Consider the following 23,969-nt stretch of genomic DNA (forward strand, 5'->3'; position numbering starts at 1 on the left):
CTCTCATGCCTGTTCACTGATAAGAATTACTATAATAATTGTCTTCATATATGATACGTAAACCTGACTGTATGCATATTCACTTACTTCAAACCAATTACATAATAAATAAAAGATATTTGCCTCTCCTTTGTACGTATCTTCCATAAATATATTCTAAGTTTCATACTACTAGTAGTTTGTTTTCTTACTACTGTGAGAGTGGAATGGGCAACTTTGAACTATCACTTTACCTATTCTCCCCTACCCCAAAGCTGGAAATCATTCCCTATCCCCAACTCCCAGCAAATCTATATTTTCTGAGGCAGTTGTACTCACAAAAGTCTAGAGAGTGTTATTATATGTAGAGGGTAAAATAATTCTGATAGAGACCTATCTCATAATATTATGGCCTAATTCATCTTTTCTTAATATACTTATTTTTATATACTGATAAGAAAAGCAAGTAATATACATTCATTTATCCATAAATATTAATAAGTCATAACCAACCAAAGGTAACCTAATATATGAACTCATTGGGAAAGGGAGACAGAGACTGACATTACAATTGTTAGCACGACATTAGGGTATTATTCCATAACCTTACATTAGCCCACTAAACATGTTTAGCTTCATATTGGCCACACATGTATTTAAAAGTTTTTATGATAATCTATAATCACATTAGAAAAAAAATCGAAAGATAAAGGAAAGACATCTAATATTAGCAACTTCATATAACCAACTATTAGAATTCTGGTATATTTCCTTCCAGAGTTTTTTCTATTAAAACTTTTTCTTAGACATATCTATTGTAATTAATGTATATACATATGATTATTTTTAGCTTGTCTTTTCTATCTACTTAGATCATATCTATTTTCCCATGCTGTTATGTAATCTTTAAATCATAATTTTAGCAGCTGCTTCATTCTCTAGAGTGGATATGGATAAACGATACTTTATTGAAATACTCTTTTATTATTGGCAATAATAAAGCATGAGCTTCTGACAATGGTGAGCCACAGCTAACTACATGAGAAATTAAGATGGGGAACACATAATCTTTGGGATTTGTCTGTTCAATATCATAATTTAGAATGTTGCATCTTTATTCCTAAAAACAGTAGTATACATAAATACAAAGTAGACTGAGACAGAGTATTCTGTAGTGATAGTTAAGGTACATTCCAATCTGAATTTAGCCTAAAAGGCATTTCAGCTACCACGGTTATCAGTAAAATCTAACAGATCTAATCATTACATAAAGAAAAAAATTTTGTCCTTTATAGGAGAATAAGTTTACTAATCACAAAGTTTAAAATTTTTGTTGAGATACGCTAAGGAAACTACATTTCCAGAGACACATCAAGCAGGATTGAAAATGAGCACTCCAGGCAAATTCATGATAGGTCTACCAATGCAGCCCCTGGTGCCCAGATGGACAGAGGGACCCCTGGAAATCCCCACACCCACACTTATATATTCATGGCCAATTCTAGCATGAACATGATAGAAAACCAAATTGATCTCAGTCTTGCATCCCAGACTACAGGATCCCTAATGAACACAATTGCCCCAAAGAATCCACAGCTAGATATTTTTATTGACATGAATGGATGATTCCAGAACAAACTTGATAACAGAGAATCTAGCAGTTCCCAGTGAGTATAACACTCCTTTGCCCTCTTTCCTCCTTTATTGCCCCTTTCTTATAGGGTCCTGTAATTGCATTATGGATTTGCTCAAAGTAGTCACTGATTGTTGCATCTTATTTTCAAAAATCTACTCAAAAAACCTTCCCATCATAAAAGTAGAAGTTAAAAATTTCAAATCAAGATCAAGTGCTTTTGGCCCATGGTGGATCCAAATTATAAATAAGCCAAGACATAAGATGTGGAAAAAGTGAAAATGTTTTTATAGGAGAGAAGTACTAAAGCACAAGGAGACAGAAATAGAAAAATCTCCTTTTCCAAGGAAGGACTGTGCTCTAGAGTAAATGGGGAAAAGCAGCAGCTCATTTTATAGAGTAGTAGTATATAAACATACACAGAGATTTATGTAACCAAGGAGATGAAAGGCCTGTACACTGAAACCTAGAAATGTTGCTGAGAGAAATTAAAGAAGACACAAATGAAAAAAGATCCATGTTCATGGATTGGAAGACTTCATATTATTAAGATGTCAATACTGCCCACAGCAATTTACAGATTTAATGCAATCTTTGTCAAAATCCCAATGATGCCTTTTGTAAAAATAGAAAAACCTATCCTAAGAGTCATATGTAATCTCAAGGGACCCCAAACAGAAAAAACTATCTTGAAAAAGAAGAACAAAGTTGGAGGTTTTATAATTCCTGATTTCAAAACTTAACTATACAGCTACAGTAATCAAACAGTATGGTACTAGCATAAAGACAGGCATATAAAACAATGGAAAGAATAGAAAGCTCAGAAATAAACCTTTGTGTATATGGTTACAAGATATCCAACAAATGCCAGGGAAAGGGGCATTCTTGAAATACTTAATGGGGAAAGGACAGTGTTTTCAACAAATGATGTTGGGAAAACTAAATATCCATATGCAAAACAATGAAATTGGATCCTGACCTTATACCATATGTATAAAAATTAACTGAAAATAAATTAAAGACCTAAACATAGGAGAATATTCTTGAAAGAAAACATAGAGGAGTCTTGGCAATAATTTCCAGGATATGATATCAAACCACAGGCAATAATTAAAGTTAACTTAGATAAATCTGACTACATACATCAAAATCAAAAACTGTATTAAAGGACACAATCAGCAGACTGAAAAGTCAACCTATGGGAGAAAATATTTGCAAATCATATAACTGAAAAAAGAGTAATATCCAGAATATATCAAGAACTCTTACAATTCAACAACAAAAATCAAACTACTCAATTTAAAAATAGACAAAAGACTTGAACTGACATTTCTGCAAAGATATACAAATGGCTAACAAGCATATAAAGACACTCAATATCACTAATCATTAGAAACTGCAAATTAAAACCACAATAAAATACCACATCATGTCCATTAGCACAGCTACTACCAAAAAAATAGACAATAATGTATTGGTAAGGATGTGGATAAACTAGAATACTTGTGCACTGTTGGTGGGAATGTAAAATGGAGCAGTTGTATGAAAATCATTATGGGTGCTTCCTCAAAAAATTAAAAATGGAATTACCATATAATCCAGCAAGTCCACTTCTGGATATGTATCCAAAAGAATTGAAAGAAAAGTTTCAAAGATATATTTGTACACCTAGGTTCAAAGCAGCATTAGTCACAATAGCCAAAAGTTTGAAGCAACCCAAATGTCCGTGATTCTGTGATGGATGAATAGATAACCAAAATATGGTATACATGAGGGGACTTCAAGTAGTTCATGGAAAGTGTATATTATGAAAAAATCTATGAAGAGATTTCAAAATTTTTTGCACCAAAATAAATTTATACTAACTTTTTATAACATGTCTAAACAGGATCTAGTTTGAGGCACTAAGAAAGATAAGACATCAGTTTGAGAAGAGCCCCTATCAGAGCAACATGAATCCTGCTAAAATTGAAGCAAAAACAAACATCAAATTTGTGGTGAAGCTTAGGTGGAAGAATGGTGAGATCATTGATACTTTATGAAAAGTTTATGGGAGCAATGCCTCAAAGAAACTAGCAGTTTACAAAAGCTAACTTGTTTCAGGAGGGGATGAGACAATGTTGAAGATGAAAGCTCACTGCAATGACCATACACATTAGTTTGCAAGGAAAAAATTAATCTTGTTTGTGCCTTAATAGAAGAGGATAGACAACATCAGAAACAATAGCCAACACCACAGACATCGCAATTGTTTCAGCTTGTACAATTCTGACTGAAAAATTAAAAGTTGAGCAAACTTTCCACTTGATGGGTATCAAAACTGTTGCAACCAGATCAGCTGCAGACAAAAGCAAAGCTTTTCAATGGAAATTTTAAACAAGTGGGATCAAGATCTGGAAGCATGGGCCAGGCATGGTGGCTCACACCTGTAATCCTAGCACTCTGGGAGGCTGAGGCGGCAGGATCGCTCAAGGTCAGGAGTTTGAGACCAGCCTGAACAAGAGCAAGACCCCATCTCTACTAAAAATAGAAAGAAATTATCTGGACAACTAAAAATATATAGAAAAAATTAGCCAGGCATCGTGGTGCATGCCTATAGTCCCAGCTACTTGGGAGGCTGAGGCAGAAGGGTTGTTTAAGCCCAGGAGATTGAGGTTGCTGTGAGGTAGGTTGATGCCATGTCACTCTAGCCCAGGCAACAGACCGAGACTGTCTCAAAAAAAAAAAAAAAAAAAAGATCTGGAAACATTTCTTTGAAGAATTTTAACAGGAGATGGAATGTGGCTTTGCCAGTATAATCCTGAAGACAAAGCACAATCAAAGCAATAGCTACCAAGAGGTGAAAGTGGTAAAGCAGATGCAGATCAGTAAAAGCAAAGATTGGCAACTGTTCTTTGGCATACTTGAAGTATTTCATCAGTTGACTTTCTGGAGGGCTAAAAAACAATAGCATCTGCTTATTATGAGAGTGCTGTAAGAAAGCTAGCCAAAGCTTTAGCAGAAAAGCACCCAGGAAAGTTTTATGAGATAATCCTCCTTTACCACAAGAATTCTCCTACTCATTATCAAATGAGGACAATTTTGGGAGATTTTTGGTGTGAAATCACCCTACAGTCCTGATTTGGCCACTTCTGCCTTCTTTTTGTTTCATAATCTTAAAAAAGTCTTTAAAGGGTACCCACTTTCTTCAGTTAATGATGTAAAAAAGACTGCGCTGACATGGTTATGTTCCCAGGACTCTCAGTTCTTTATGGATGGACTAAATGGCTGGTATCACTGCTTACAAAAGTGTCTTGACTTTGATGGAGCTTATGTTCAAAAACAAAGTTCATATTTTTAATTTTTGTCTTTTAATTCCATTTTCTATAAACTCTTGCATGCTACCTTGTACACATGATGAAAAATTATTCACTGTAAAAAGGAAGAAAATTCTAACCCATGCTGTAACATGGAAACCTTGAATGAACCTTGAAGACATTATACTAATTGAAATAAGCCAGTCACAAAAAGACAAATACTGGATAATTCCACTTGTACGAGGTACCCAACATAGTCAATCATAGAGACAGAAAATAGAATGGTAGTTGCAAGGGCCTGGAGAAAGGGGAAATTAGGGAGCTGTTGTTTAATGGGTATAGAGTTTCACTTTTGCAAAAAGAGTTTTGGAAATTGGTGGTGTAACAGTGTGACTGAACTTAATGCTACTGAACTATAAACATAAAAATCATTAAGGTGGTATATTTTATGTTATGCATATTTTACTACAAATTAAAATAATATGACTATACATTATCCTAAGCTGTGGATGTATGAAAGATTATTTCACCAGTTTCCCATTGAAGAATGCTTTAAAATTCTAATAGTAAATATTCTGGATTTAAATGGTATTGACTAAAACAAAAATGAAAGATTATTAAAAAACTTACTGTTGACAATATAGTTTAAAGTTATTTTGAGAAAATAGAAATGCATTGCAAATGAAGCCCTTTATATCATTATAGGCAATCCCCTCTGTAATGTACTGAATTATGAACTCTAAGCAAATTTAGTACAGAAAACCTGACATAAAATAAATACTTTAGCCATAATTAGAATTCAGAGGGGCTTTTAAAGATATTTAAAATACATCAGGTCTCAAAAATATCAGCTATCCAAAGTTTGAACTACTTTTTTGTCCTTTCCTTTTCAAATTGATTGTAAACAGTTATGTTCAAAGTTATTTCAAAGACATTTGGGTTAAACTTATAAAATTATTATTAGTAATTGCCATTGTGAATAACAAATAAAACCAAAATTATCATTATATAATTAAGCGTTTGAGGTTAAACAGAAAGCTTAGGCATAAGTATATGAAAACTCTGAAAATAAACACTCTTTACCTTTTGCTGAAATTCTTCTTTAGTTTCTCCTATGTTTTCCACTATATGGAAATTCCTGGAAGTTTCCTTGGAAATTTTCAATTTTAGTGTGTTCATTGTTTCTTGGTGCTTTTTCAAAGACTCAAGAGCATTTCATAATTGTTCTTGAGCATCTATATTCTTTGTCAGAGACATATAAAATAATTTCCATTAGCATGTGAAACAAAATTATTTTATAGTTACTGCTTGATCATAAATAATAAATGATGGCTCTTAAAATGTTTTTAGAGGCTCTGATTTTTCAAAGTTTAATCAGTCAAAACCTTACCATGTTTACAGTATACTGAATATCACTTTTGAGTTGGTCCCTCTCAATTTGAAGTCTCTCTTGGAGTTGTTTTAGTTCATCTCTTTCTTGGATTAAAATTCTTACTTCTCCTAAGGTTCACTGAAGTTTCTCAGTAATCAGTGTTTTTTCCTTTTCTACAGTTTGCAGCATAGAGCCTCTATTTTCTAATTGTTTCTTCAGCTGTTCCACCTCACTTAACCTTTCATGATCCTCAAATGTTTTCTTCTGAAGTTCTTGGGTCTTGTGAGAAAGCTTAAAAAAAAAAAAGTAAACGTGACACAGTAAAAGCAGAGCAGTTTATGGTGTGGCTGTGCATGTGTGTGCATGCACACAGTCACACACACACACACAACAAACCCAAGAAGACTAAAAGGTCATTTCTTTAGATTGCATCTTATACCAACCTCAGTCCTCAAAGCATCTAAACTTATACCAAAGTTTTGTGCTTCTTTAGAGAGATTTCCTATTTCCTGATTCATTCTCTCATTCTCCTCAAGGACCATCTTATACTTTTGCTTAATTCCATATGAAAGCTTTTGAAATCTTGGAATTTTTGATCAGTGCTTTTATAATTTGATTGGACAGTTGTTAAGTCATCTTTAGTTTTACCAATTTCTTCAAGTAACGCTTGAATTCTATTCTCCTTATGAACTACCTCAGAAAACAATTTGTCTTTTTCTGATGTTATTATTCAGAGATCTTCAGATTTATCATGTATCTATGAAAACAAATAAGATTTAGCACTGTATAATTCATTCAAGCAATTTTCAGGAAAAAAATTCTCTGCAAAAGAAAAAGTCATTTAAATTAAAGAATTGACTGAGGAAAGGCAATACAATATTCTTATTGTCACATTTCTCTAACTTAGTCTGTTTACCTTCAATATTGTGTTTTCTAATCTCTTTGGGTCTGGTAAGGACTGCATGGAGAACAGTCAATGAAAACACTTAAGTAGGATGTGTCTTTATTTTCTTATCATTCTAAAGAGTTTTCTAACTTTATTGCGTGCCAAGTATTTTATGGTTTTTCTCAGAATTTGACTTATTTCTTTTCCCTAAAGGCTTTGAATGCAGGTCCAATGTCCCAAAACTTAATCCATGAATAATTTAAATACTTAATTGTTTAAAATAATTATTTAAAAAGCATTACTTAAATAATTAATTTAAATAATCCATATCCAGTTTACAAATTATTTAATCATTGTGAAAGATAAAGGTACAGGAAGATGAGAAAAAGAGGAGAGATAAAGGCGAGACAAAGCAAAGAGGAGTAACATGGCACACAGTGGTTACAACCACCAGCATAGGAGGTGAATCTTTGTCGCTCAACCATTAGTTTGATAACTGGTTGTTGGGGCGAAAGAGCAGCACCTACTTTCAAAGAATTTATAGGATGACTAAATAAAATAATGTTCCTGAAGTTCTTCACCATGATGTTTGCCATATAGTAAGGACTCAAATTCTTGCCATTTTTATTTCTTTTAGAAAGGTGGAAAGAAAGAACAGCCATGGATTTACAGAATCACATTCCCTAGCCTGTAAGATTTGTACTGACCTCTAAAAGTATATCAATGCTGCCCCTTTACCTCATTACTCTCTTGGCTACTACCAAGAAAAAAGAGGTAAAGACTAAGGTTGGGCCATTTGAGGATAGAGAAATGGCTGCTACATGGATTATGTTATTAAGTATACTGTTAAATACACTTTGAAAATAAGTATTTTTTCATGAAGTAGCATAAGAACAAATTAAAAGATGAACTATATTCATTTTTCCTCCTAACAAGTTGAGTCAAATGTTTCAGTGTCTCTTGCCACTAGTTTAAAATAAATGACATCAAAATATTTAAGGTACTATTACAATGTTTTTTATTTCAAAACAAAGGTTAAGTGCTTAAAACTGTGTTTACCTCTTTCCTCAGCATTTCTACTTCAGGGGGTAAAGATTTTAATTCTGAGAGCAAATTAACTTCTTTCTGCAAAATCTCATTTTCTTCAACTTTTTTTGCAATTCTTTTTGGAGATCAGTAATCTTTCTTTCCAGTTCCATATTAGAAAGCAAATCTAGGAAGTTTTGATAAATAAAAAGCCAATGTTGGGAAACAGACAATTTGTTTTTAATAATCTTTGAATCACCTTTTTAAAGATTAGGCCCAGTGTATTTGAAAAATGCTTTTTAAATCCTTATGATTTGAAGCCCATGGAAATCATTATAAGTACTAATACCAATGATACCCATATCTTAAATACCAATACCAATAATCTTAAAACTTAATATTAAGTTCTTTAAAAAATCAGTGTATAATGGATGCTTAATCCTTGGAATATAGTTGTTAAATCATTTAGGTACATTTCTAGAGGAAGTCAGACTTGCAAAGAAATATTTGAAATTAAAAAATACCTTTTGGAACTTTTCCATCTATAAGTGAGGTGAGTTTTGTTATTTCATTAAAAGCAGACTGTAATTCTTTCTCCAGATCAATTTGCATTTTCTTTTTTGCCTCCAACTGGCTTTGATATAACTGAATATCATTTTTCATTTGTTTGCATGTACTTGCAAGCTCTTTCTAGTGAAAAAAAAAACATTGCAAACTCACAAAAACATACTGATAATTACAACTGCTTTATTATAAATATTAAAAAAATTACTTACCATTTTCTCTTTCAGCTCCAGATTTTCACTGCTAAGCAAGGCTGATACTGTGTTGGCATCAAGGCTACAGTTTTAGCATCAAACAGAGTCTGTTTTATCTTTTTAAGTTCTTCATTTTTTTCCAGGACAGACGACAAAAGGGCCTCAGTGAAATATAATTTTCATAGAGTTGGAAAATACTTTAGGGAACATGTACATAGATGTTATTCCTAACTAAAAATATGCTAATTACCAATAAATGAAAAGAAATCATGTTTTCCTTAATAAAAATATTTTTAAAAATTCCAGTTATATTTTTCCAAAATACAAAAGCAATGTATGGAAGTATCATAATTTAGAAATCTATTACTGTTAATTAAAGGTTAACACAATTGTTGTTTCAACTATGCTGTTTAAGATCCCTACATATTTTTATTTTGAGTTATTCTTTCGAACACATGACAGATGAGTAGTTAACAGCTAAAAATAAGGATAGTGAACCAGAAATTCAATAGAAAAACACAAACAACTCAATAGAAAAATATAAAAAAAGATATGAACAGGCAACTCACAGAAGAGAAAATGCAAATGACAAATACATTTGGCTGCAGTGAAAGACACCTGGGGGACGTCAAACTGTCTCCTTTACGTGGGCGGCTGGGCTCCCTCAGTCATCGGCTCCTCCGACACCTGCCGGACCCTGAACATTCGACCCCCCAGTTCCAGCAACCGACGGGTGGGCAGCTGCCATTGTCAGGGTCCACAGCCTAGCTGCTGTGGAGCAATTGGGAACTGGGTGGCTCCATCCCATAGTCTGTGGACCCCCACTAGAAGCTCCACCTTTGCGTAAACACTGAGTGCTTCCTCAGTCGCGAGGGAGCGGAACGTGGACCCTGTAGACATTGTGGCAGGGCGGACTATTGCCCCTGGGAGCTGTAGCAGCTGGGGCGCTGGGCGAACAAGGGCCCCACCCCCCCCCCCAGCCACTGTCTTTCATGCAGAGAGAGGCAGAAACCACCTCGGGAGAGGAAGAGGCAAGGAAAAAGTCACTTTCTGTCTGCAATTAGAACAGCCCAGTGATGGGACTCTCAAACTGGTTTTGGGCCAAATTAATTCTCTGGGGCTGGACCCAACAGGAGCAGCCCCCCAGATGAGGTAGCAAAATGCTGAACAACACGTGAAGGGCTCCCCCTAGTGACAGAGGAGACAATTTACCTGGGCTGCTGCGAAGCCCAAGATCAGTGCACACAACATGCCCCTATCCAGACTAAAGCTGAAAGAAGGGACCTAAGGATTGATCCAGATGGGAAGGGCTCAGTGAAAGAACTCTGGGAGTATGAAGAATCAAGCTGAAACCTTGCCTTCAAAGAGGATTACTAGTTCTTTACCAATTGACACAAACCAGACTAGAAATAGCAACATGTCACAGGAGGAATTTCAAACATGGATCATAAATAAGCTGAATATTGTGCAAGAAAAAATGCATAACAAACACAAAGAAACCACAAAAAAGTTCTAGGACTTGGAAGAAAAATTCACTAAAGAAATCTAAATATTGAAGAAAAATCAAGCTGAACTCCTGGAAATGAAGAATTTATTCAGGGAGCCACAGAACACAGTGGAAAGTCTCAAGATCAGGGTAGATCAAACAGAAGAAAGAATCTCAGAGATTGAAGATAATACTTTCCAATTAAATAAGTCAGTCACAGAAATGGAGCAAAGAAATAAAAGACCAGAGTCTACAAGAAATGTGGGATTTTGTGAAGAAGCCTGACATGAGAGTTATCAGCATTCCTGAGGGTGAAGAAGACAATAAGCAAGGGTTGGATAAGCTATTTGAAGATATAATTGAGGAAAATTTCCCAGGCCTTGCCAAAACTCTAGATATACAGGTTCAAGAAGCTCAAAGAACCCCTGGGAGATTCATACCAAATAGGAAGACACCACGTCATGCAGTTATCAGACTGACCAAAATTTCCACTAAAGAGCCCTTCTTCTCGCTGTAAGGAGAAAGAAACAAGTAACATACAAAGGAAAATCCATCCGAATTACGCCAGATTTCTCAATTTAAACCTTACAAGCAAGAAGAGCCTGGGGCCCCATTCTCACTTGTCTGAAACAGAGTAATGCCCAGCCTAGAATATTATACCCAGCTAAGCTCAGCTTTATATATGAAGGTGAAATTAAGACATTCTCAGATAAACAAAAACTCATAGAATTCACCAAGACAAGACCAGCTCTCCAAGAAGTCTCAAAACAGAACTATATACAGACCAGCACAAGAAAGACCCACAAATATAAAACTACTCAAGAGAAGATAAAAACCCAGTTATCACAATGGCTAAAGTGAGAAAACAGAATAATGAAATTCAAGCCAACATGAGGAACAGAAATCAATCTCACTTATCAATTCTCTCTTTAAATGTGAATGGATTGAATTCCCCACTCAAGAGACATAAACTGGCCCAATGGTTAAAAAAATACAAGCCAAGTATCTGCTGTCTTCAGGAAACTCATCTAAACTACAAGGATGCATTTAGACTGAAAATAAAAGGGTGAAAATCGATATTTCAAGCAAATGGAAGCCAAAAGAAAGCTGGTGTGGTGGTTTTAATCTCTGATAACTTAGTTTTTGAATCAATAAAAGTAATGAAAGAGAAAGATGGTTACTATATACTGGTGAAGGGTACAATTCAACAAGAAGACATAACTATACTTAATATATATGCACCCAACTTAGGTGCACCCAGATTCATAAAGCAAACCCTACTTGCTTTGGACAAAATGATAGATAACAGCATTTTAATAGTTGGAGACTTTAATATGCCACTGACAGTAAAGGACAGATCCTCCAAACAAAAAATAAACAAAGATATAATGGACTTAAATAGAATGCTAGAACAAATGGGCATGACTGACATCTACAGGATAGTCTACCCAAAATACACTGAATATACTTTCTTCTCATCAGCCCATGGGACATACTCCCAGATTGACCATATCCTAGGATATAAAGCATGTCTTAAAAAATTTTAAAAAGAAGAAATTATACCATGCATCTTCTCAGATCACAGCGGAATAAAAGTAATAATGAACCCTAACAGAAATTCTCATTCCTACTCAACATCATGGAAACTAAACAATCTTCTCCTGAACAATTATTTTATAAATAAGGAAATCAAGATGGAAATCAAAAGATTCTTTGAATTAAATGACAATGGAGACACAACTAATCAAAATCTGTGGGACACAGCTAAAGCAGTCCTGAGAGGAAAATTTATTTCCATAAATGCCTATATCAAAAAGACAGAAAACTTACAAATAGACAATCTAACGAATAGACTCAAAGAGTTGGAGAAGGAAGAACAGACCAACCCCAAACCCAGCAGAAGGAGAGAAATTATTAAGATCAAATCAGAACTGAATGAAAAGGACAACAAACAAACCATAAGGGAGATTAATAAAACAAAAAGTTGGTTCTTTGAAAACATAAACAAGATTCACACACCTCTGGCTAGGTTAACCAAGAGCAGAAAAGAAAAAAACTCTAATAACCTCCATCAGGAACATGAAAGGGGAAATCGCGACCGATGCCACAGAGATACATGAGATCATCTATGAATTTTACAAAAATCATTATGCACACAAATTGGAAAATGAGGAGGAAATGGACAAATTTTTAGAAACACACAGCCTTCCCAGGCTCAACCAGGAAGAAATAGAATTCCTGAATAGACCAATATCTAGATCTGAAATCGAAACAGCAATAAAAAACCTTCTCAAAATGAAAAGCCCTGGACCAGATGGGTTCACATATGAATTTTACCATACCTACAAAGAAGAACTGGTCCCCATTCAACATATTCTCCAATATCGAGAAGGATGGAATTCTCCCCAACACATTTTACCAAGCCAACATAATTTTAATACCAAAACCAGGAAAGGATGCAACAAAAAAAAAGAAAACTACAGACCAATATCCCTTATGAATATAAATGCAAAAACTCTCAATAAAATCCCAGCAAATCGAATCCAAGTGCTTATCAAAAAAATAATCCATCAAGACCGAGTGGGCTTCATCCCAGAGATGCAGGGATGGTTTAACATACACAAATCCATAAATGTAATTCACCACATAAATAGAAGCAAAAATAAAGATCATATGATCCTCTCAATAGATGCAGAAAAAGCATTTGACAAAATTCAACACCTTTTTATGATAAGAACACTTAACAAAATAGGCATAGATGGGGCCTATCTAAAAATGATACAAGCAATATATGACAAACCCACAGCCACCATCATACTTGGGGAAAAATTGAAAGCATTCCCGCTTAGAACTGGAACCAGACAAGGCTGCCCACTGTCCCCTGTTGAGCCTAAGAATACTGAGTCATAGAAATGCCCCCTGTATTTCTGGAGACAAGATTTGATTTCAGAGGTCAAATAAGGCTTTGCCTTAAAGAAAAAAGAAATGTGTTGGTTCAAAAGCTGCCTCGTCTCAGGAGGGCGTCTCCTTGGTCAGTAAAAGCTGCACTTCAAAGAGACAGCTGTAAACTGGGCCTATGGTTCTCACCTGCTTTGAAAGACAAGGCAGGCCTCTTCCTAGAGCCATGGGTTGCCGGAGCTGGCAAGGACCCCCAGAGATGAGAGCTGATCAGAGAGATATGCTAATGCCCATGCCGGGCCCAGAAGGAGCCATGCGGTTAAAGTAATTAACACAAAGCACAGCTCATGTTGACTTCTGAAATCATCTCTGTCTCCAAGAACACAATCACCGGAGCCAAGATGTCTCTGTTTTTTGCTAAAGTAATAGCCTTATCAGAAAACTTAGAATTTTGCCCCAAGAAGATTTTACAACTCATTGCTCCCCTAGTTAGAGTTAGTTGAAGGATCTGTGGTAGCCTTTTAGAAGACTTTGACCTTAAAGCAAACTGCCTGTTAGTATGTGAATTCTGTTGCCCTTGGCAACGGGAGCCTGTACCTACCCTATATAATACCTGTGTGGATATTCAGTTTTGGAGATATTTCTAGTGGGAGGAAATATCCCCATCCAGATACCCTGCTTTTATCTATTTGCATAAACCTTTACTTTATAAACTGTATCTTTGGCTCTGTGTATTATTATTATTATTTCTGTTTCCTACTATTTTTTAATCCTTTGCAATGAACCCTGCCTGAGAGACCTGATTGGAAGAAAAAACCTCTTTGCTGGGAGTGTAGCTAACTCCCTGCAAACTGGCGTGGTCAACTTAGAGACCTGATCCAAAAAAAGAGATAAAACCTCTTTTCGGGGAGTGTAGCTAACTCCCCGCAGTCCCCCTTACTTTTCAACATAGTATTGGAAGTCCTTGCGAGAACTATCAGGCAAGAGAGCAGAATCAAGGGAGTCCAAATAGGGAAAGAAGAGATCAAACTCTCACTCTTTGCTGATGATATGATGTTATATCTAGAAAACCCCAAGGATTCACTCAGGAGACTCCTGGAATTGATCAATGAATTCAGTAAAGTCTTGGGATACAAAATCAATACACACAAATCAGAAGCATTCATATATGCCAATAACAGTCAAACGGAGAACCAAATTAAGGACTCAATACCCTTTAAAATAGCAACAAAGAAAATAAAATAGCTAGGAATATATTTAACTAAGGAGGTAAAGGATCTCTATAGGGAGAATTACGAAACACTGAGGAAGGAAATCGCAGAACATGTAAATAGGTGGAAAACCATACCATGCTTGTGGATCGGAAGAATAAACATTGTTAAAATGTCTATACTGCCCAAAGTTATCTACAGATTCAATGCAATACCTATTAAATTACCAACGTCATTTTTCACAGATATATAAAGAATAATTTTACGCTTTGTATGGAACCAGAGAAGACCCCATTTAACAAAAGCAACTTTAAGCAATAAAAACAAAATGGGAGGTATTAATTTTCCAGACTTCAAACTATACTACAAAGCTGTGATTATTAAAACTGATTGGTATTGGCACAAGCACAGTGACACAGACCAGTGGAACAGAACAGAAAATCCAAATATAAAACCATCCTCATATAGCCATCTAATCTTTGACAAAGCAGACAAAAACATACTCTGGGGAAAAGATTCCTTATTTAATAAATGGTTCTGGGAAAACTGGATAGCCACATGTAGAAAACTAAAACAGGACCCACAGCTTTCACCTCTCATAAAAATCAAATCACAGTGGGTAACAGACGTAAACCTTAGGTGGGAAACTATTAGAATTCTAGAAGAAAATGTAGGAAAGACTCTTACAGACTTTGGCCTAGGCAAAGAATTTATGAAGAAGACCCCTAAGGCAATCACAGCAACAATAAAAATAAATTAATGGGACCTGATCAAATTAAAAAGCTTCTGCACAGCCAAAGAAACAGTCATGAGGGTACCTACAGACAATCTACAGAATGGGAAAAAAATTTTGTGTACTACACATCAGATAAAGGACTGATAACAAGAATATATTTAGAACTCAGGAAAATCAGTAATAAAATATCGAACAACCCTATCAAAAAGTGGGCAAAGGACATGAATAGAAACTTTCCAAAAGAAGATATAAAAATGGCTAACAAACATATGAAAAAATGTTCAGCATCTCTAATCATAAGGGAAATGCAAATCAAAACCTCAATGAGATACCACTTAACCCCAGTGAGAATGGCCCTTATCAAAAAGTCCCAAAACAATACATGTTGGCGTGGATGCGGAGAGACAGGAACACTCATACACTGCTGGTGGGACTGTAAACTAGTGCAACCCCTATAGAAAACCATATGGAGATACCTTAAACAGATTCAAGTAGACCTACCATTCGATCCAGCAATCCCATTATTGGGCATCTACCCAGAAGAACAAAAGTCATTCTATGAAAAAGACACCTGCAACCGAATGTTTATGGCAGCACAATTCACAATTGCAAAGACGTGGAAACAACCCAAGTGCCCATCAATTCACGAATGGATCAGTAAATTGTGGTATATGTATACCATGGAGTATTACTCAGCTATAAGAAATAATGGTGATATGACATCTCTTTGTTTCTCCTGGAGAGAGTTGGAACCCATTATATTAAGTAGCCCAAGAATGGAGAAACAAGCATCACATGTACTCACCAGAAAATTGGTTTCCCTGATCATCACCTAAATGCATATTAGGGAATGATACCAACTGGATATCAGACTGAGGCAGGGGGTGGGGGGAGGGGATGGGTGTATGCCTACATGATGAGTGTGTTGCACACCATCTGGGGAATGGCCATATTTGAAGGTGCTGACTTGGGGAGGTGGGGGGAGGGGGGAGGGGCCAGAAGTATGACTACATGGTGAGCACCAGGCGCACTGTCTGCGGAATGGACACGCTTGAGGCTCTGACTCAGGGGTATGGATGGGACATGAGCAATATATACAACCTGAGCTTTTGTACCCCTATAATAAGCTGGAAAAAAAATACATGAAAAAATCCACAGCTTCATTTTTATAGAGCAGTGGCATTTTAAAGTGACTTTAGCTTACATGAATTCAACAATGCGTCTTTGGCAATAAATTAATACATGAATGAAGGAATAAATCAATTGAATTAATAAGGAAAAAACTGGGCAATTCTGCTTGCCACGCTATGAATGGATATTCCAGAAACATATGAAAGAGCCTTCCTACCCAGGCTCTCAGAATAGTGTGGTGTAAACCGGTGTGAACCCTTTTAAAGAGAAACATTTGTGACAAATAGAAGGCAAAAAAAAAATATAATAGAAGGTAACAAAAAGTACTCTGAAAAACTCAAATGAAAACAAAAGAACAGAATAGTTTAAGAACCCCAGGTAGAAATTGTTGCCTTAAAAAAGGGTGTTAAAAACTAGAACTAAACTGATACATTATTGAAGTAACTGGGCAGACTGAAAGCAAATTGATAAGAGATTATAAATTTCACCACCAGATTCAGTGTTATTTAATGTTAAAGTCAACTCAAATCTAGAGATATAAAATTCTGAAAAACTACTCGCTAAACTGTTAAAACAGTTATTTAAATTATGAGAATGCATTAATATCTGTTAATTAAATTAATAAATTTTATGAAGTCATGTTCCATTACTTATGTATTTTATAGCTTCAGTTACTTATCAATTCTGATATGTGTTCCTCTTAAGATCTTGACTATATACTTCTCCATGAATTAGAATAAAACAATTGAAAAAATCCAAATCTTTTAAAATGATTTCTTTTTAATGGAAGCTTGTCCCTAACTTCCTTACATTTCTTCAAAGAATATGATCAACTCTTTATGAATGTTGCCTTATCTGTAAAAATGGCATTTAATTATACTAATAGTCACTTTCTCATACGGTTTATTGACAAATTAAATGAAATATATGTAAATTGATTACAGCAATGCAATATAAGCATTTGCTATGATGATGGTATACTATAAATGCCAACATGATTACATAACAAAATAAACCTGATTTTTACCAATGAGTAGGACAAATGCAATTCCATATTTTCTAACTGCTGAGAAGCTATGATTTGCTGTAGCTTCTTAATCTGGTCTTCCTTTTCTCTAAGCAGGTCTGCTTTTGAACTTAGTTCATTCTAAAAGAACCAAAGGAGAGGGCAACATGATTTAGCATCCGATTGCAATTCTAAGGAATTAAAAAAGAACTTGTATATACCAATTTAAATTCATAGTAAAATTCAAAGTTATTAATATTTCAAAAATAATTCCTCTATTTTCTGAAATCATGGACAATTATATATGTTGCATGTTTTATACTTCTAGTTACTTATCAATAGAATTACCAACATGAATGCTCACCTCAAGATTTTGATTATATACTTCTGCATGCTTAACTAAATTCTTTAAGTTGGAAATTTCATGAATTAGCTGCATCTGTAAGAGCATGTGAACAGGCAATAGAGCCAACCAATAGTTAACAAAGCAAAAAAAAAAAAAAAAAAAACTCACCAAAAAACATAAAAACAAAAACAAAAAAAGATAGCAATCATTCCCTGCTTCAGAATCATCCAAGCCAATTAGAAGGGACTGAGAGATCAACTGTTTAAGCTACTATATAATAGAGTACCTCATTATTTAAAAATATAAAAAATAATCACCAAAACCCCATAAAACAAGCAAATAAGAAAAAAAATTTCAATTTCAGCATGACCCCAATGGTTATCTGTTAAAGCTACAACAATGCCAATATCAAATTAGTATGCACCACTTTGAGGAGGTAGTGAAGTGGTAATGAAACTTTTAAAAAATGCACTTTTAATAGATTTTTGTTTTTGGCAAGTTAAGCGTAGAAATGTATTAATGCTATAAAGAGGTTTTTTCTTCACATGAATTATCCATCTGGCTCTACACTGACATAATTTGTAACAAGTTCTGGTTTGGAATCTAGGTTTAGACTAGGGTCGTTTCATATAGTCCCTTTACAATATTATTATTGTTCATCAAAGCTATAGAGGTATGGGATTATCAACTGGATTTATTCTACAGGAAATATTGGAAAGATGCTGCTATTGCTTTATGTTATTCAACTGTGTAAAAGTATAAAGATATAAGTATTTCTATTAAAGTTGCCTTTCTATCAAAATACCTGTAGCATTAAAAATTTGAGTACAAATTTGTTGTGTTCAAAACAAATAAACCAGAACTTACCAAGGATAAACACATTTTCCCTTAGAAGTATTTAATCTTCTCAATCAAATGAGCACATACAGAGTGAAAGCAAATTCTAACAGTATGTAAGAAATTTAAGAAAATAGTGTCCTGTTTAAATAATATTTTCTGGATGTTTAATTCTGTCCTGACTGGTTTTAGATTTCAGACTAGTAATAATGTTGAAATTCCTACTTTAGGTCCGTGCTGTCCAATAGCAAGATAATGTGAGTCACATATGTAATTCAAAATTTTCTAGCATATACATTAGAAAAACATAAATGAAATATTTTACATTCTTTTCCCCATACTTAAGTCAATTTAGACAGGCCCCCTTTCAAGTGCTTAATTGCCACATATGGTTAGCGGTTGCCATATTGTACAGCACAGTCTCAAACATTTGTACTAGTTATAATTTAAATTGTCTTCCATTCTTGACCTTTTCTTTCCTATTTTTTCTGTCTGGATAAGAAAATCACATTTAGCAATAAAGAAGGACCAAATAATCTTAACTTTTGAAAACATTTAGGAAATAACCATTTAGAAAGAAAAACTCTCCTACTTCTCATCGGAAATAGCACATCATCTTAAGTTTGGTTCCTATATACAGAAAATATTAACTTTTGTGAAGATAAAAGTGTAGTCTTCCAATGACATGTTGCTTAAGTTGCTGAGCAAGAGAAAGTGTGTGAAAACCAAAAATGATTTAAACACATGATCGTATCAGGAGTTAACCCATTGCTACATAAGAAAATATTGTAGATTCCAACTATAATATTCAGCAGGAGAAATGAAATATTTAATTTAAATCTCTAAGTTGTGAAAATTATAAAATTAAATAAACCAGATTAGAATAGGTAAATGGTTAAGATTTTTCTTGTTCCTCAGCGTGATGACACTTGATCTTTTTATGCTTCCCTTTAAAATTTACTATTTAAGCATCCTATGTTACTATATTCCCACTTGAAAATTACCCAAAGCTTTGATAATTTTTGACAAAACCCTCAGTAAAACCAGGAAAATGACCACGCGTCCTACTGCCATAATTTGACTTTTACTTCCTTTGGTTACACTCTTGCCCAAAATGCAGGTTTTGGAACATATTTTGCTGCTTACACATAGACTTACAGTTTTAGTAACATGGAATAGATACTGCAAGACTGTTTTTGAACAGGGTAAGTCTCTATTACATAATATTTTAGGTAACCTTAAATTTTGTGTCCATTTAAAAATGAAGGGAGCAGGATTAATTTCCTCCTCAACTGGGGTTAAAATGGAGGAAATGTGGGGATGTGAAAGAAGTTATATACCCTGTGGTATTTTGTAATCTCTCAATGTGCTGACCCAATTCAATGAGCTTCAGTTTTCATTATCAACTAGATATATTAATGATGTGAGAAAAAAATTAGATAAATTGTTGCCATACTTATGCCCATAATTTTATGTAATATTATTATTACCAATAGGAAATATGCAAAAATTAGATGAAATTTTGAAGTCAGAATGGACCTTATGGAGCACCTGGTCTCTATTCTCAAAGGTGGAGAAATACAGGAAACTATGAGAGATTCAATGACTTGCTCAAGGCCTTGCCAATAATTCATGATAGGTTTGGATCCGCAGTGAGTTTGTAAGTAGCAAAACTAGGGCTTTAATCCTGGAAGCTTTGCTCTAGAGACTATGCTCTTAACCGAAACTCTAAGCCACCTCCCTCAATAAAACCCAATTTTATGGATTGAAATCCAACTTTCTGTTCATGACATTTTTCACTTTATTAATAAGTACATTTTAAAACAAGTTAAATGAAACCCTGTGGAGAACTTATAGACTCTTACCTCTCTGAATATCATACCTGTGAAATGTAGGACTAACTTTAATTTATAGGAAGAATGGAAATAATAGCTTTGGCACAGAATTCTTTTTTCCTTTAAAAAGAAAAAGAGGGTGGGAAAGTAAGCAATGATACTGAGGGAAGAGGGAGAATGTCCTTTAGGATTAACAGAAATCTAAAAAGTAGCTGCAAATTAACTCATATTTTAACTACATGAAAGCACTGGCTCATATATCGTGGGGGGTTGGTTCATGGATAACTTTGTAAATCTGATAACAGGTGTGGTTTCGTGTTTCATAAAAATAAATAGGCATTTAAAAATTTTATAAAATGATTTCATAGTGTCTATGGACTCCAGGTTAAGGATACATTGCACTAAGAAGTCCCTTAAAACTTTTAGATGATTTGTGATTCTATAGTCTGATAGTTTCTGGATTAGGGTCTCTTAACATGTGGCCTCATATTAATATTACATACTTAGAAAATGAGTCATATGCTTTATTTCTAAAAGTTCCATTGAAACTATTTCATATTAGGTATACTAATTTTCACAATAACTCTTTTACATGAAGAAAGAAAAATAAAATATGCAAAATCAGCTTCTCCTGTTATTCTAATGTTTTAACTATTTAGGAATATACTTTCTTTCTAAGGAAAAGGAATCCATTAATATGCAACATCCATATAAAAAACAGTCAACTAGATATTAAAATTCATATTGGTCTGAGCAGGAAATAGCTATCCTCTAGGCAGCATTTATGGCATGCTCGATAAATTAAATATTGATAATATAGGAACTATAAGGAAACTATTTCCTCAAGATAAATCTGCCAAGATGCAGATACAGCAACCTCTCCCATAGATACTTTTAATTCTTTCTTCTCTTGTGTAAGCACAAGGGAAACAAATCTGACTCAACTATTTTTAAAACAACATAAATGAATTAAATATTTCTTACGTTCTCTAAACTGTGTGTACATCTGAAAAAATGGTTAGATACTGAATATCTCAATCTTAGAAATAAATATCTTTCAGAGAATACTTCTGAGCGATATCAGGAAGATGGCGGAACAGGAGGTTACCTGTTTCTATCCCCCCATGAGAATTCTGCACCCATTACACACAAAACTTTCTGTGGGAGACTTTGGATTCAGACAGGAGGTTGTGAAACCCCTGTGGAGCCCCAGACCTAGGAGGGTTGTTTTGAGAGTGCCTAGCAACATACAGGTGACAGAGCTGGCAATTGCACTCCCAGGTTTAAACCTGGAAACAGCTTCATTTCTCAAAGGGCTTAGCTACAGGGATGAAAACGGAGACAGTACAACTGAAGCCACAGAAATACCAAGGATCATGAGAGACTACTGTGAATAATTATATGCCAACAAATTGGAAAATCTAGAAGAAATGGATAAATTTCTGTAACCTACCAAGAATGAATTACAAAGAACTAAAAAATCTAAACAGACCACTAATGAGAAAGAATATTTGGCAAGAATTTTTTGGATAAAGTCCTTAAAATCACAAGTAACAAAAGCATAAAATAGACAAATGGGATTACATCAAACTAAAAAGCTTCTGCACAGCAAAGGAAACAATTAACAGAGTGAAGAGACAATCTACAGAATGGGAGAAAGTATTTTCACACTATACATCTGACCAACTGTTAATGTCCAAAATATATATGGAACCTAAAACACTCAACAGCAAAAATCCAAATAATCAAATAACCCTATTAAAAGATGGGGATAAGTCCTGAAGAAATGTTTCTCCAAAGAAGACATACAAATGGGCAACAGGTACATGAAAAAATGCTCAATATTGCTCATCCAAACCACAATAAAGTATTACCTCAACTTAGAATGGCTATTATCCAAAACATAAAAGAGAACATTTTGGCAAGTATGTGGATAAAATGGAACTCTTTTATAATATTGGTGGGATTGTAGGGATAATAGAAGGAGGGTTCCTCGAAAAATTGAAAATAGAATTACTGTATGATCCAGCAATCCCAGTACTGGGCATACACACAAAGGAAATTATATCAGTATGTCAGAGAGAGCTCTGCACCCTCATGTTTATTGCAGCACTATCCACAATAGGCAAGACATGGAACCAACCTAAGTGTCCATCAACTGAAGAATGGATAAAGAAATTTTGGTATATAGACACAATGCACTACCATTGATCATATGAAAGAATGAAATCCTGCCATTTGCAACAATATGAATCAACCTGAAGAATATTATGTTAAGTGAACTAAGCCAGTCAGAGAAAGACAAATACCACACGATCTCACACAAGTGCAGAACCTACAGAAGTCGATCTCTCATAAGAGAAAGTAAACAGTGGTTATGAGGAAGGGGAACAAGGAAATCTTGGTCAGATGATACGTAAGTACAGTGAGATAGGAAGAATAAATTTCAAGAGATCTATTGTACAGTAGATGACTATAGTTAATGACAATATATTATATTCTTAAAACCTGTAAAAAGTAGATGTTATGTGCTATCACCACAAAAATGATACCTATATGAGGCAGTGGATTTGTTATTTAGCTAGATTAGCCATATCGCAATACCTCAAAACATCATGCTGTACACAATAAAAACATAATCTTATCTGTGAATTTAAAAATAAAATTTAATAAATGTTTACATTATCAAAAAAGAGAATGATACTTCTTTAAAAAGTATTCTTTAGAGTAGTTTCCCATTTTCTATCTCTCTGACCTCTTGATCCTTTTTAGTTTTTCCTTCCAGAGCCTCAAATTCATCTAAGTCATTCTTTTCTTTTAATTTCAATTCTATTTCTTCCTTTTTTGTTCTTAGTTGTTCATAGTGTAATACCAGGTTATCAGAGTTAGCACGAAGTGAGTTCAACTCACTTTCTACATTTTCCTATTATAAACAAAAACAGATTTTCCTATCAGAGGGAATTCTATTCATACATGCTTTGTTTCATTAACTAAAATTTGGATTAATTATTTAATTTAACTTTCATTCATTTGGTGGTTTAAGCCATTCTTTTTTTTTAATAACTTTCTAATGGTCTACATTTTGGTAAAGTGACTCACTTAGAATAGATTATTTTGAAAGTAGTAGAATAAAAAAAATCATATAACTAAATCATGTTTGCCTGTGCCTGACAGGCACAGTTCAACTGGGAAGGCAGGGTGCATATTGGAAAGTTTATTTGGCTACAAATCCTCAAGTTCCTCAGTAATAAAGCTGATAATTTAATTCCCCAAATCCTATTTTATGTTTCAGATGGCTCTGAATTCAGGAAGGGAAACAGATATCATTTATTGACTTCTAAAACTAATAGTATGGGTTTGAGTATGGCTATGTTTTACCGTACTCAAAGAGGCCTATCCCTACTTTCTCTACTATGATGAGAAAGAGTTATACTACAAGATTAAAAAAAAGCTTACACCAGGGATTTTTTAAAAAACAAAAACCTTTAGAGTATGTCTCAGGAACACAAAAGCACTTTGTCTAGGTACTTTAT

General features: G+C 34.4%; 1 pseudogene; it reads right to left on the reverse strand.

The window, feature by feature from the left end:
- Positions 1 to 23,969, reverse strand: part of LOC123647028 — a 63,525-nt pseudogene that overhangs the window by 16,259 nt on the left and 23,297 nt on the right.

Source organism: Lemur catta, chromosome 11 (assembly GCF_020740605.2).
Source record: "Lemur catta isolate mLemCat1 chromosome 11, mLemCat1.pri, whole genome shotgun sequence".
Taxonomy (NCBI): domain Eukaryota; kingdom Metazoa; phylum Chordata; class Mammalia; order Primates; family Lemuridae; genus Lemur; species Lemur catta.